The following is a 15,031-nucleotide window of genomic DNA, read 5'->3' as shown; positions in this document are numbered from 1 at the left end:
ACTATTATTCAACATTGTTCTAGAAATGTTGGGTTTAGCATTAAGAAACAAAATAAATGAAAAGAATTAGAATAGGCAATGAGGAAATAAAACTATTACTCTTTGCTGATGATATAATGATATATTTAGATAATCGTAGAAAATCATCGAAAAATATACTGGAAATAATTCACAGCTTTAGCAAAGTTGCAGGATATAAAATGAACCCACACAAATCAACAGCATTGCTATTTATTATTGACCAAGTTTATCAGCAAGAGATGAAAAGAGAAATTCCATTAAAAATAACTTTAGAAAAAATAAAATACTTGGGGCCTATCTGGCAAGACAAAACCAAGAATCATATAAACACAATTAAAAAACACTTCTCAGACAAATCAAATCAAATCTAAACAATTGAAAAAATGTCAATTGCTTATTGATTGATAGTCAAGGTTAATATAATAAAAATGACAATTCTGCCTAAACTGATCTAGTCATTCAGTGACATAATCAAATTGCCAAAAATATTTCATAGAACTAGAAAAAATAATAATAACATTCATTTGGAAGAAAGGATAAGCATATCAATGGAATTAATGAAAAATATGAATTATGATGGCTTAGCATTAACAAAATTAAAATTATATTATAAAGTAGCAGTCATCAAAACCATTTTGTACTGGCTAAGAAATAGAGTGGTAGATCAGCAGAACAGATTAGATACAACACAATATTGAAGGCCTATAATTATCTAGCATTTGATAAACCCCAAAACTCTAATTTCTGATATAAGAACTCATTATTTGATGAAAATTGTTTGGAAAACTGGAAAATAATACATCAAAAATAATACACCTCATACTCCATACCAAAATAAGATTAAAATGGCTATATGGTTTGGGCATAAATGATGATGCCACAAATAAATTAGGAGAGCAAAGAATATTATATCTATCACATCTTTGGACAAAGGAATTTATGACCAAAGAATTAGAGAACAATAGTGAAGGCAAAATGCACAACTTTGATTACATTAAATTAAAACGGTTTTGCATAAACAAAATCAACAGAAACAAGATTAAAAGGGAAGTACCAAGAAGGGGGGAAATCTTTCCAAATAGTGTTTCTGAAAAAAAAAAAGATCTCATTTGTAAAATATATGAAGAACTATGTTAATGTTATAAAAATACAAGTCATTCCCCAGTTCATAAATGGTCAAAATATGAATGACAATTTTATGCCAATTTTCACATCATGAAATTAAAGTCACTTATAGTCATATGAAAAAATTCTCTAAATCATGATTGATGTGAGAAATGCAAATTAAAACAAATCTGAACTACCATCTCACATCTCTCAGATTGTCTTAGATGACACTCCAAATATTCATTATTTCTATCACTACAGTGATATACCTTTTCAGAGTCATGATCTGTTGTTGATGCTGAGTGAAGTCAGGAAGAGTTCAGACAAATACCTGCTCTCTGTCCAACATTTTGGCTCCACCCTCTTCATTTTAATTTTAAGTTCTTTTTTTTTTTTTTTTAAAATTGCTTCTTTAAATTCTCTCTGGGCATATAGCCATTTCATATTATTACTCTTTGGGCTAGAGTATTCTCTTCTCCAATATGAATCTTTGTCTTCCCTATTCTCATAGTAAGTTTCTAAGGTAGCTTTTTTTTTTTCTTTGAAGATTCACTTTTTTTTTTTTAAATGAGAAACACTAGTGTAAGTATTTCTAATCATAGGGAGAGGGATTGTTATCTCTAACTTCCTTTCAGCTTTCCCCTCTGACCTGGCATTCCAAACTAAAGCTCTACCCTCCTGCAAGTTGTAACAGACAGCAGCATCCTAGCCTCAGTACTTCTGCACTCATGTAGTGTCCTGGCTCCTTCTCAACTAAGACTACATCTCTGCAACATAGCTGGGCCTAGCGTTCCTGATTGGTCAAGGTCCACTCAGTATTTCCGTACTCACAGCCTCAACTCCATACAAAGTCCGAAAGGTAAAAGTTTCTCTGGTTCCTGCTGAGGCTCCAGCCAAATCCAGCTAGACCCAGGGCTCCTAACTTGATGTATCTGTGGAGCTATCCTAGAATTGTGTGCACTTCACACTGTGGTTAATCCCTCCTAGGATCTTTCTTTGGGTGTTTTTGACATGTAGCAGGAGAACCCCTGTTCTGCCCTTGTAGAGGGCCAGAACTCTGAAAAGGTATAATTGAATCAAGGACAATAGGGTGCTTTTAGTTAAGCATCTACTCAGTGTGAAATAATATATTTAATGTGACATATATATATATATATATATATATATATATATATATATTATTATTATATTATTATTATATATATTATATATATTATTATTATATATATATATATAATGTAATATGGTGATATAATGGTTGCACATATCCAGTTGCTGTAGTGATGTAATTGCACTAAAGTATTTAAGGACTGGGAGGACTGGGAAGAAGTACTCTCAGCCACAGACACAGAGCACTTTCTCAGACACAGACACAGAAGACTCTCTCAGACACAAAGAAGACTGCAGACTTCATCTATGACCATCCATCCTCTTGAGTTTCCTGCCTCTTTCACCTCTCCACCTAAAGACCAAGACCCATCCAGAGATCCTCCAGAAAGGTAGCCTGGACATTACATTTTGGTGTCTAAAGGTGATGACCTAGAAACAGGGCCTTGCAAAGCAGGGCACAAATCAGTTTGACTGTCACGATCGGCTGAGTTCAATGAAGCAGTGCTGGTGACCCGAAATTAGGGTAAGTATAAAAATAGGCAAGTGGGAAGAGTTGGTGAGGGTTAAACTAGTCATTTTTTTTTTCAGCTGAAATGGGGCAAATACATAGAAAAGCACATCCTCCACCCCAAAAGTGTAATATTCTCTCTAGAATGTAATCTTCTCTTGTTGGGGTTTTCTTGGGGTCTATGGAAGTAGCCTTCATTTCAGTTCAGTAATCACAAGACTACAGCTGGGGGTTAAAGTCTAAATCCTTTATTGTCTCTTTCCAAGTCTTTCCTTTCCTGGAGCTCCAGTTAACTTTCTTAGAGGCCTATCTCTCTCCTTGGTTCCTAGAGCTTAAGCTCCTGCCGCCTTCTCTAGCTTCTGAATTTCCCTGACTGAATACTGGTGGAAGCTCCTAGCTTATATATGCTCTCAAAGGTGTGAATTTTGTAGAACTAAAGTACTGAGTACATGTACTGAACTAGAGAAATGTTAAGAAAGAACCATGCTAAATAACCATTGTCTCTATCAATTGCACTGACTTAGCACCTTGTTTCAAGTTCTAGCCCATAACACAAGGGAAGTATGTAGAATTTATAGGTAGGTTAATCAAGAAGCAAGGTTTGTTGGAAACTTGGAAGCAGATCACTGGACTCAAATATATTAGAGTGCACATCTTTTTGGATCTCTAAAGAAGAAAAAATTAGAGCCAAATATGTGGGAAATAGTGGAAGAGCAACTAAGTGAATATTACGAAGCTATGAGTCCTGATTCAATTTCAGAGGAAACATTCCTTATATACAATATAATACAATTGGCTTTAAAGAATCCCACAAATTCTAAAAAAAGGAAAAATGTTAATGTGGACAGCCAGAAAAGGAAATGTAAAGAGAAAGAGCAGGAGGGAAGTGATACTGACAAAGCAGCTGAGAAGCATAGAGAATAGGACAAGAAAGGAATTAAGTACAGCACAGATGAATTTAAGGAGTGTGGTGCTTCTCACTTTCACAGCTCAGTTATACGAGCAGTATAGGCATTCCCCGTCTCCTGACTGTCTTCCCTCAATTTTGCCTTTGTGGGTGGAGGGAGTAAGAGGAATGGGAAGGGCAGTGACACCATCAGCACCAACCATGAAGCAGCTTTGTCCAACCCCATGACAGGACAGGCTACATCTGATTTGAACTTAGAATCTTATTCTGTGATTGAAGAGTTTGACTCTTCAGGTCAAGAAAAAAGAAGACATACTCTTTTTAATCTGGAAATTATCAAATATCTGAAAAAGGCTTGGACTCTTTATGCATCTACATTGTCTTATGTTAAGATGTTATATATATACATATATATATATTAAGTTTTAACCCCTAATGATTGGAATCTATAACAAGGATATGTTTAGAACTTGCTAAGGAAAATGTTAATGAGGTTTGTAGAAGAATTATACTAGGACTACATAAGGATGCTCCTTTAGATGAGATCATAAGATGCTGTGCCACAGTGGGCACAAATACCTTTTATACCCAGGCTATGATGAAGACTTTCCAAGATCTGAACACGGAAAGACAGGATTCCTTTTGGCAAGGGACTTCCAGAGAGACTTGTCAATGCTTTCCATGTGGTAAAGTAAGGCATTTGAAAGCTCAATGTTGGCATAAAGATAGAGTGAAAAAAACGGGAAAACAAGACCCAAAACCCTATGACTAAAATGCAACAAAGGCTTCCATTAGGCATCAGAATATAGACTGGCTCAGGGAAACGCTAAGTGGGGCTCAGCTCCAGGGCCTCAGCCAAAAAGCACAGCCTATGTTACACCCAGAGAGTCTTTAGAAGTTCAGTACTCCAACATGACCAATCAGCCAAAAAGCAATCCTATGGGAGAAAGAGATTACAATTGCTGAGAATAAAGTTGAATGCAATCGGGACTACTGAGATATCCCCTGGAGAGGCAAAATCTGTCCCTGTTTGACCTATAGATCCTTTGTCTCCACACACAGTAGGCTTGATCATTTCACCTCCCAAGAATGCTTATTACAAAACATGTTTATCTATATACTAATTTGGGAAATTGGGGAATGTGTAGCTAATACCTCACTAATACAATCAGACAATGTGTGACTTACCACCCAGGAGAAATATAGCATCATGTTTATTGATACATACTCCTAATAGGCAATTTGTTGATATTTGCCAAGATTTGACAAGTGAATGCAGGAATATTCTGGTCTGCAGCTGTGACAACTGACCATCCTATGCTCACTATCTATGTAAATGACATACCATTGAAAGGGTTGGTAGACATGGGTGCAGACTGTACAATCATTAGAGGTGCCCATTGGTCCAATTATTGGTCAAAGATTAAGGTAGATACCAATAAGTCTGGAATAGGAGGATCAATAACAGTTGAAATTAGTGCTACCCCTTTGAGATAGATGTTTGAAGGTGAAACAAGAGTTTTTACTCTTTTTGTACTTCAAAAAATCCCCATCAATCTATAAGGAAGAAACATCTTACAATAGTTAGGATTACAATTGAGTACTTTGGCTTTTTAGGCAGGGCTGCTGTTGAAGGCCTGTCAACATTCTCACCTATTCCCATTCAATGAAAAGCTGATATACCAGTGTGGTTAGAACAGTGGCTCTTACAAAGTAAAAAAAAAAAAAAAAAAAAAATCAGATCTTATTAGATACAGTACAGGAGCAACTTGACCAAGGGCACTTATAACCTTGTCTTAGTCCTTGTAATTCCCCTGTATTTGTTGTAAAAAAAAAAAATCTGGAAAATGGAGGATGTTGACTGATTTAAGAAAAGTAAATGAACAGATGGAAACTATGGGAACTCTTCAGCCTGGATTTCCATCTCCTACTCAATTGTCTAGAGAATGGTCTCTTTGGGTTATGGACATTAAGGATTGTTTATATTCCATCACTCTGGATAAGGAAAATGTGAAAAGATTTGCCTTTTCAGTGCCCAGTTTTAACTTAGATGAGCCTTATAAAAGATATGAATAGACACTTTTGTCACAGGGAATGAAAAATAGCCCTACTATGTGTCAGATGTGTTTGGCTGCTACTCTTACTCCAGTAAGAAAAGCATTTCCAAAAGTTATGTTGTTACATCACATGGATGATATCTTGGGGTGTGTACCTGAGGAGAAAATGTTAAAAACATGTCTACAAAAGATCATAGAAACACTAAGGAAATACAAATTGCATACAACTCCAGAAAAAAAATTCAGAGGTATGCTCCTTTTTAATATTTAGGATATGAAGTATATCCTAAGGTGCTTATAGTACAAAAATTTTCTTTAAGAACAGAGATATTGAACACCTTAAGTGATTTTCAGAAATTGATAGGAGATATCCAATGGATGTCCAGTGTTAGGCTTAAACTCATCACACCAACTTACAAAAGTAACTCAAAAAGCTTTGAGAGAAGTTGAACTGGCTTTATCCAATGTGTTTGAAAGAGTCACTCAAAAACCCTTGGAAATATCAATTTTTGCTACAAAAGAGACACCTACAGCAGTCCTTTATCAAGGACATAGTGTGATAGAGTGGGTGAACCTCCCAGCACAACAATAACAAAGCCTTACTCTTTACCCAATGCTTTGGCTAGAGCTCTAAATTTTACACATGGGTCTCCTTTAAAGATAACCCAGTTATTACGTAATCTGCAATGGATTTTTCAAGAAAAGGTTTCTAAGGTCCCTCTTAAAAGACCAACTATCTTTATATCTGCATCTAAATGTAACATTTATGCTGTATACTCTCATGACTTAACTATAAAGAGAGTAGTCAGTTTTTGTCCACTCAGCAGAATGAATTATATGCAATCATGCTAGTTCTTACTTATTATCCAGGAGATGTAAATATAATATCTGATTTAGCTTATTCAGTAGGTATGGTACAAAGAATTGCCATAGCCCAAATAAAATTTGTATCTTCTAATATATATATCAGCTCCTTAAGGAACTTCAAGAACAAGTGAGAAAGCATCCAGGTAAGATTGATATCTTGCATGTCCACTCTCATAGTTGACTTCCAAGTCCTATTTTTGTTGAAAATTCAAAGGCAGTTCGTCTTCTGTTAGCCAATATTCCTTTATTTCAGGCAGCCCAAGAATCTTATTCTAAATATCATCAGGCTGCTTAAGTCTTGTGTTTACAATTTGGGACAACATAAGAGGAAGCTAGTTGCATAGTAAAAGGCTATACAGTTTGCCTTCCTTTCCACGATCCTATGTTCCCTCCAGTGAAAAACCTGTGACAATCATGCTAGCACCCCAGATCCCTCAGAATCAGCTGGAGTCAGGATAAGCAAAAGTCCTTAATCTTTATTCTTGGTCTTAGATGCATAATTGAACAGGATGGAAGCAGAATCTCTGCGACCACCTTCTCCCTTGTCTACTGCAAAAGAGTGACTCTGGCTAGTCTTACTCCACCCTTTAATCCCTTCTACAATCCTCTGTGTACACCAATCATTGAGCCAGCACGGATAGAGGAAAGGACCATTTTTCCAAGCACATGTCCATAGAGTATTGTCCAATCGGTAGTTAACCACAAGTGCTCGGCAATCCTGACCTCAGTGCATTGACTCAATAGTTTCAGCCCTCTATAAAAACCCTCATGGTTTAAGACACAATGAAATTCAGCAAATGGATGTGAACCATTTTTTGGTTATCTGTCTTTTATCCAGTGTTGTAGTAGACACCTTTTCAGGATTTACATCTGCAATACCAGCAGCAAAAGAGATAGTCTGAGTAGTAACTGAATTTCTTATACAAGCTTTTGCAATTATGGGTGTAGCACAAGCAATAAAAACAAATAATGGACCTGCATATACTTCTAAACATTTTGGACACTTTTGTGTACAGTATCAGATTTTACACACCACTAGCATATCTTTTAATCTTCAAGGACAAGCAACAGTAGAGAGGAGAAACAGAAACATCAAGACACTCCTCCAAAAACAAAAGAAAGAGGGAGATATAGAGGGCTGGAACTCTGAAAAGATCTATTTGATTCAAGGTCAGCAGGGTATTTATACTTATGTACCTACTCGGTGTGTGATAATGGTTCTCTAAACATACATGATATGGTTATGTAATGGTTGCACATGTTCAGTTGCTGTACTGATCTAATCATACCAATGTATTTAAGAGCTGGAGGACTAGGAAGAAACGCTCTCAGCCACAGACACAGAGGACTCTCTCAGACACAAACACAGTCACAAAGAAGACTTTGGACTTCATCTCTGACCATCTAGTCTCATGGTGGCTCTCCTGCCTTCATCACTTCTCCACCTAAAGACCAAGGCTTGTCCAGAGATCCTCCAGAAACTAATCCAGACATTACATTTCCCAAGTCTTCTTAATTTTATCAGTCTATGTTGGCCCCAAAGCACAGTCTGTTATGGGTTAAATCTGGACAGCTTGAATATTTATTGACCTACTCCACCTTCTTTCCAGAATTCATCTTTTTTAAGAGGACCACTGACATTACAAGGTGATATCTTTATTTAATTGAAACAAAGTTTCAGCCTCCCACTTCCTTTCAGAGGCATCACAGTCCAATGGCAAGTCAAAAATCTGTACTCACATTAGCCTGGGAGGCAGAGAATGACTCTGACATCTTGCATGTCTCACTATTATACTTTATTACTTGTGAAACCAATTGTTCCCATCTGCCAATTCCACTGGGAAAGACTTCATATGCTTGGGGTAGAAACCCCATAACCTACCTACAGATTTGTGGCCTATGAGTTATTCTCTATGCTTAGAATACTCTGTCCCTCACCTCAATCTCTTAATTTATTTATATGATTTAACTTCAGCTCACATTTCATCATATTGCTATCTGTCTCTGTCTGTCTCCCTCTCTCTCCCTCCTCTCTCTGTCTCTGTCTGTTACTGTCCCACATTTATTATCTTTCTCCCTAATTCTCTTTCATCTTTTACTCTCTCTTGCTTTCACTCTCTTTTATTCTTGCTCTGTTTCTCACCCCTATACGCTCATTTTTATTCAAATATGAATACCTTTATATATATATACATATATATACATATATATGTATATATATATATATATGTGTGTGTGTGTGTGTGTGTGTGTGTGTATGTATGTATATATATATGGTCACATATATACTTATACATTCATACCTATCCACCTATCAATTATTTATCATCCATGTAACTGTATGACACAGAGTAAGTGCTTTATGATAATTACTGGCTCAATGACTATGAAAGTAATCTGTATCTTTTATTATCAATATTCTTCTGATGATGACATCTATATTATCACAAAGTATTGAGTAAAACATTACTTGAAGATGCAGATCGCATCAAGAGGAATGAAAAAATTGCCTGGCATAGACTATAGAATAATAATGATGGTGAACTTATAAAAAGCAGTATTAAATTATTCCCAGAGATGTGAAACTGGAAGAGTATATGAGTCTTTCATATAGCAAGAACAAGGGACTTGAGATGAAAAATTTATGTATGTATTTTATTGTTATACATCTATTGTTAAACTTTATGAAAAAAGCTACAACCTTGTTCTCCTGCTAAGGATATATGGGTGGATATATGTATTTTTAAAGGAAATACCTAATTAAATTAAATTAAAATGTGATTAAATCAAATACATTAATGTTTTTTTTTATCAGATATAATTATATATGTATAATTCTTTTAAACCTATTTCCATATTTGTCATTTTGCACAAGAAAAATCAGACTTAAATGAGGGAAAAACATGAGAAAGAAAAAAATCAAGCAACAAATAAAAGAAAAGCAAATGCTATGTTTCGATCCACATTCAATTCTATAGTTCTTTCTTCTGATGTGATTAGCATTTTCCATTCCAAGCCCATTGAAATTGTTTTGAATCACGACATTGTTGAGAAGATCCAAGTCAATCACAGTTGATTTTCACAAGTCTCACTGTTACTGTGTATAGTGTTTCCCTGGCTCTGTTTACTTCACTAGCATAAGTTATGTAATATAACCTCCTCATCATTTCTTATAGAACAATAATATTCTATCACATTAATATATTATGATGTCATCCATACAATTTTCAGTTCCTCACAGCAACAAAAAGAGCTGCTCTAAGCATTTTTGCACATATAGGCCCTTTTTCCTTATTATACTATCTCTATGGGATACAGACCCAGTAATGAGACTGTTGAATAAAAAGTGTATGTACAATTCCAAAGCCCTTTGGGCATAAGAAGATTATTTTTTTATTCTGAATTCTGTTTTATGTTACATTTCATATGTTTTATTTATTTATTAAAATAAAATTTGTTATTAAATACATTATTAAAACAACAAAAAAAAATAACAAAGTAAGAAAAGAAAGACAGGAAAAAAAAAAGTAAAACAAAACTAAACATTGTTATGTGCACAGAAAAACATCAGGGTGATTCCAAACATGTAATAATAAATTTCCATTTCAAGAAAACATATATAAAAATAGAAAATATTATATTCATGACAGTCATTTTCTTTGCTTACTTGTAGTAAATTCTTTTGTTCCCTACTGTGCAGTTTTTACTTTATTCTTTTTTTTTTTTCCTCTTTCATCCCACCTCACCTTCCACAAACAGTCTACAGTTAAGCACAGAGATATGTGTGTATACATATACATATATACACATGAATTTATGTTTTGGGCCAGAACTCTGAAACTAGGATTCTTACAAGGTGTTAAGTCAGTGGAATTGATAATACAATGGCTATCTAGTTTAGCATGGTGCTTAATAGTTCTCTAGTTCAGTACATGTATTTAGTACTTAATATAGTTGTACAAGATTCATAGCTATGATAATGTAATTATAAGAGAGCATATAAGCTGGGAGCCTCAGCCAGGATCAAAGCCAGAGAAGACAAGTGGACTGGAGTTGGGAGCTCCAGCTCTTAGAGCCAAGGAAAGACAGATTCATTCCATCTTCATCAGTATCCTGGTGGCTGGCCTGGCCTTCTGCCCTTCTCCACTGAAACCAAGATTCCAGAAGGCCTCTAAGAAAACTAGCCCAAGCCCTAGGAAAGGAAACTAGATTGTGAAGGATATAACAACGGATTTGGACTTTAACACATGGCTATTCTTGTGAATATATATATATATATATATGAGTATGTTTTTATAACTACAGTTCTCCTCTCCTCTCCTCTCTAATATTTGGGTGTCAATTCTTCCTCTGCACTTCATTCATATTATCATAATTACTATTTTTATCTTTTCCTGGACAGTTTTGCTGAGAGTCAGACTATACTAAGTTCTGCTTTAATCTTTCTTTTCAGCTATTCCAATTATTGATGTCAATCTTAAACATATGATATGCATTTCTATGTAAAAAAAATCTAAATAATCTGTCCTTGTTGAGGGCCTTAAACTTAGTCTTTGATGATGGCTATTATTATATATGTTTTTTTCTACCAATCTGCAAGTTCTTTGAATGTTTTTTTTTTTTTTTTTCATTTAGTTGTCATGCTGAATGTATTTTTCCTCACAAGCATAATTCTTTTGATTGTCAATATATATTATTCCCTGGACCTGTGGTCTTTTATAGTAGCTGTTGATAAATCCTGAAAGATTTTAATTTTAATTCCAACATATTTGAATTGTTTTTTGTTTGTTTTGCTTTGTGTTTGTTTGTTTGTTTCATATAGGGGATCAGGGGAGTTTTGAAATGTGATAATAATATTCCTATGTGTTTTCTATGTAGAATCTCTTACATGGTGATGGGTGGCTTTTGTCAATTTCTTCTTTTTTTCATGTTCTGTTACTCCAAGACAATTTTCTTTTATTGTTTCTTGCATTATTGTGTCAATATTCTATCTTTCTGTTAACAACTTTATGGTAGTCTAATTTTTTAAATAAGTTTTTTTCTTGATATGTTCTCAGATTTGCTGTTTTTTAATAATATTTCATTTTTTGTTCTTTTTTCAGTTTTTATATTCTGTTTTGTTCATTCTTGGTACCTTATACTTTACTGAATTCCCCTTGTCCAATTCAAATTTTCAAAATACTATTTTCTTCTTTATTGTTATCTCCTTTTCTAGTTGGCTAACTTTCTCCCATTATAATCTTTTTTGTTTTTCTTGGATAGTTCTGTTTTTGTTTGTTTGTTTGTTTGTTTATTTGTTTTTTAGTTTTTCCTCTATCTCTTTTATTTGATTTTTGATGTCTTTTTTGAATTCTTCTATAAATTTTTTGGATAGATAGCCATTTAATATTACTCTTTCGGGTAGAAATATCATTTTTTTTTAGTTCATTGTCCTCCTCTGAAGACAACCCCCCTCTTTCTTATTCCCATAATAAGTTTCTCTTGTTGGGTTCTTTCAACTTAGACAGTTTATATTTGTTTGTTTTTTCTTGTTTAGCTTTGTGTGTGTGTGTGTGTGTGTGTGTGTGTGTGTGTGTGTGTGTGTTTAATGAGAACAATTAACATAAGCATTTCTAAGCTTGGGGTGAAGTGGAGAGTGATTCCTGTATCTTCACTTCAGTTCCCTTCTCTTACTTGGAATACCAAACCAAAAGCTCCACTCTCCTGCAAATGCCTGAAGTCAGCAGTGTCTTTGACCTATTACTTTTATGCTCTCCAGGGGTGCTGGTTCTTTTTCTCCCAAGATAGCATTTCAGTCGTACAGCTGGGTCTGGTGTTCCTAATAAACAGGAATATTTGAATGCATTAGATATTATGTTTTTATTTATATTTCTTTATCCTTAAAAAAATACTCATCACTCTCACTCCCTCTTCATGTCTCAGTCATAGGTCCTCTGTTGCTGCCCCCGCTGTTGTGCCCTTGCCAGCTAGGGACCTGTCCTGCCATGAGCACTGCAAATTGCCTATTAAAGGCCTCATAAGTAGATGAATCAAGGAGCAACCAGGGCCTGTGGTTCCCACCTCCTGCAGCTTCTACATATGGACCTGGCATGTGCACATGCAGGGAGTTCCACATAGGAGGTAAGGGGCTGGGGGAAAAGCAGACAATGCCTTTGCTGAATTCCTGCCAGATGAAATTGAAGAGGATAGAAAAATCCAGAAACACGTATCTCCCCCCAAGATGCCCATCGTTTAGGAACTGGGTGTGCAAGGGACAGAATCCAAGTTAATCTGGAAATTAGCTGGTGAGAGAATCACAGTAACCTTCAATATTAATATTGAAGTATCCTGCCCATATTTGATGATAAACTACCAGAGGGACAGAAAAAACAAGCAGACCAAGTAGAGTTCTGAATTTGGTGTTGGAAGTTGTAAAGAATGATACAAAGAAGACCTTTGTGTTAGACTGTCATTTTCCAAAGAATGAGGTTGGGCAGGAAGAAGATGAGAGTACCATTTTCTTCATCCAGGAAGTTAGCTTTCAGCTCACCAGAAAATCAAACTGGAAGGATACAAACTACACACTGAACATAGGCTTCCTGGACTAGGACCTGTTTGAGGACTTGATAGACTTTCTGAGTGACCTGACTTGTGAATACATTTGCAGATGAACTGGTCAAACTTATCATGGCTTTAGAACCAGGAATACATCACTTTCAGGAAGATCTGAAAGGGTTTGTCAAGTACTAGTAGGGAGGCCTGAGGCTATAAAAGCCTACTGTGGACCCGAAGAGAACAGTTACTGTAATGTTCTCTTTTTCAGTTTTCTTGGGGTTTCTGGGAGCAGCCTTCCTTTCAGTTCAATAATCACCACAAGAACAGCCAGGTATTAAAATCAAAATCCTTTATTATCTCATTCCTAGGCTTGGGCAGCTTTCTGGAGAGCCTTTCAGACGGACCTTCGTCTCAGTAGGTGAAGTGCAGGAGGCCAGGCCAGCCACCAGGAGCCTGACTGAAGGTGAAATGAATTTCTGTCTCCTTGGCTCAAGACCTTCTATTGAGCTTGTTCTCTGTGGCTCTCAGTCCTTGTTTATATGTTCCACACTAAGTATAAACCAATCATTATATCAGTAGGAAATTATTATTTGTTGTAAGATTAAATCAATCATACCATGCTAAACTAGATAACCATTGTCTCATCAATTCCACTTAGTACTTTGTAAGCATCCTTGTTTCAAGTTCAGAGTTTTGGCCCATAACAATTTTTTTTAATTTTATTTTATAACTTTTTATTGACAGAACCCCTGCCAGGGTAATTTTTTACAACATTATTCCTTGCACTCACTTCTGTTCTGATTTTTCCCCTCCACCCCCTCCCCTAGATGGCAAGCAGTCCTATATATGTTAAATATTGCAGTATATCCTAGATACAATATATGTTTGCAGAATCAAACAGTTCTCTTGTTGCACAGGGAGAATTGGATTCAGAAGGTAAAAATAACCTGGGAAGAAAAACAAAGATGCAAACAGTTTACATTCATTTCCCAGTGTTCTTTCTTTGGGTGTGGCTGCTTCTGTCCATCCTTGATCAGTTGAAACTCAGTTAGATCTCTTTGTCAAATAAAATCCACTTCCATCAGAATACATTTTCAAACAGTATCATTATTGAGGTATATAATGATCTCCTGGTTCTGCTCATTTCACTTAGCATCAGTTCATGTAAGTCTCTTCAAGCCTCTCTGTATTCATCCTGCTGGTCATTTCTTACAGAACAATAATATTCTATAACATTCATATACCACAATTTACCCAAGCATTCTCCAATTGATGGGAATCCATTGAATTTCCAGTTTCTAGCCACTACAAACAGTGACCCATAACAATTACTTTTTAGAAGTTATCATGGAGAAAGTTTGGTAAAATACTGTCAGTCATAAATTGTGTTTCCTAACCCACTTAAAAAAATTTCTTTAAAAAGTTAAAAAAAAAATCTACTAGTGCCATATGATTACTTTTTGGTAATTTGTGATCTTATTACTTTAGCAGCCCACACATTTCTTCTTAGTATTAAAATATTTTAATCATTTTATTTGTCTTATGACATTATTCTCTCTCTCTCTCTCTCTCTCTCTCTCTCTCTCTCTCTCTCTCTCTCTTTCTCTCTAGTCTCCCTTATGATATTAGCATTTCACTGATTCATGCTCACAATAAACTTTTGATATTTTTTTTCTGATTTAAAAACTGTGTTTGCAGTGCTTTTTTTTGTTGTATTTAGTTATATGTCAATATTTTAAATGCTTAGTAATTGAGTTTTAATCTGCTTTTATAAGTATATTACTTCTTGAAAAGCTTACTTTTGTAAATATATTCCTGTGATGATCTTTATCAATATATGATCATTATATGCTTGCCAATTCCTCATTTAGTATGGGTACTTTAAAAACTGCTTGTTGATTATTGTCTTGATAGAGGGAA

The 15,031-nt window shown here is 35.2% G+C and overlaps 1 pseudogene; it reads left to right on the top strand.

Annotated features, from left to right (window-relative positions):
• The window catches only part of LOC127544084 (complement component 1 Q subcomponent-binding protein, mitochondrial-like), a 108,606-nt pseudogene extending 95,300 nt beyond the window's left edge, over nt 1–13,306 (top strand).
• Nucleotides 13,307–15,031: the final 1,725 nt, after the last annotated feature.

Source organism: Antechinus flavipes, chromosome 1, assembly GCF_016432865.1.
Source record: "Antechinus flavipes isolate AdamAnt ecotype Samford, QLD, Australia chromosome 1, AdamAnt_v2, whole genome shotgun sequence".
NCBI lineage: Eukaryota > Metazoa > Chordata > Mammalia > Dasyuromorphia > Dasyuridae > Antechinus > Antechinus flavipes.
Note: the sequence above shows the minus strand (reverse complement) of the source record. Positions and strands in the feature narration are given on the sequence as shown.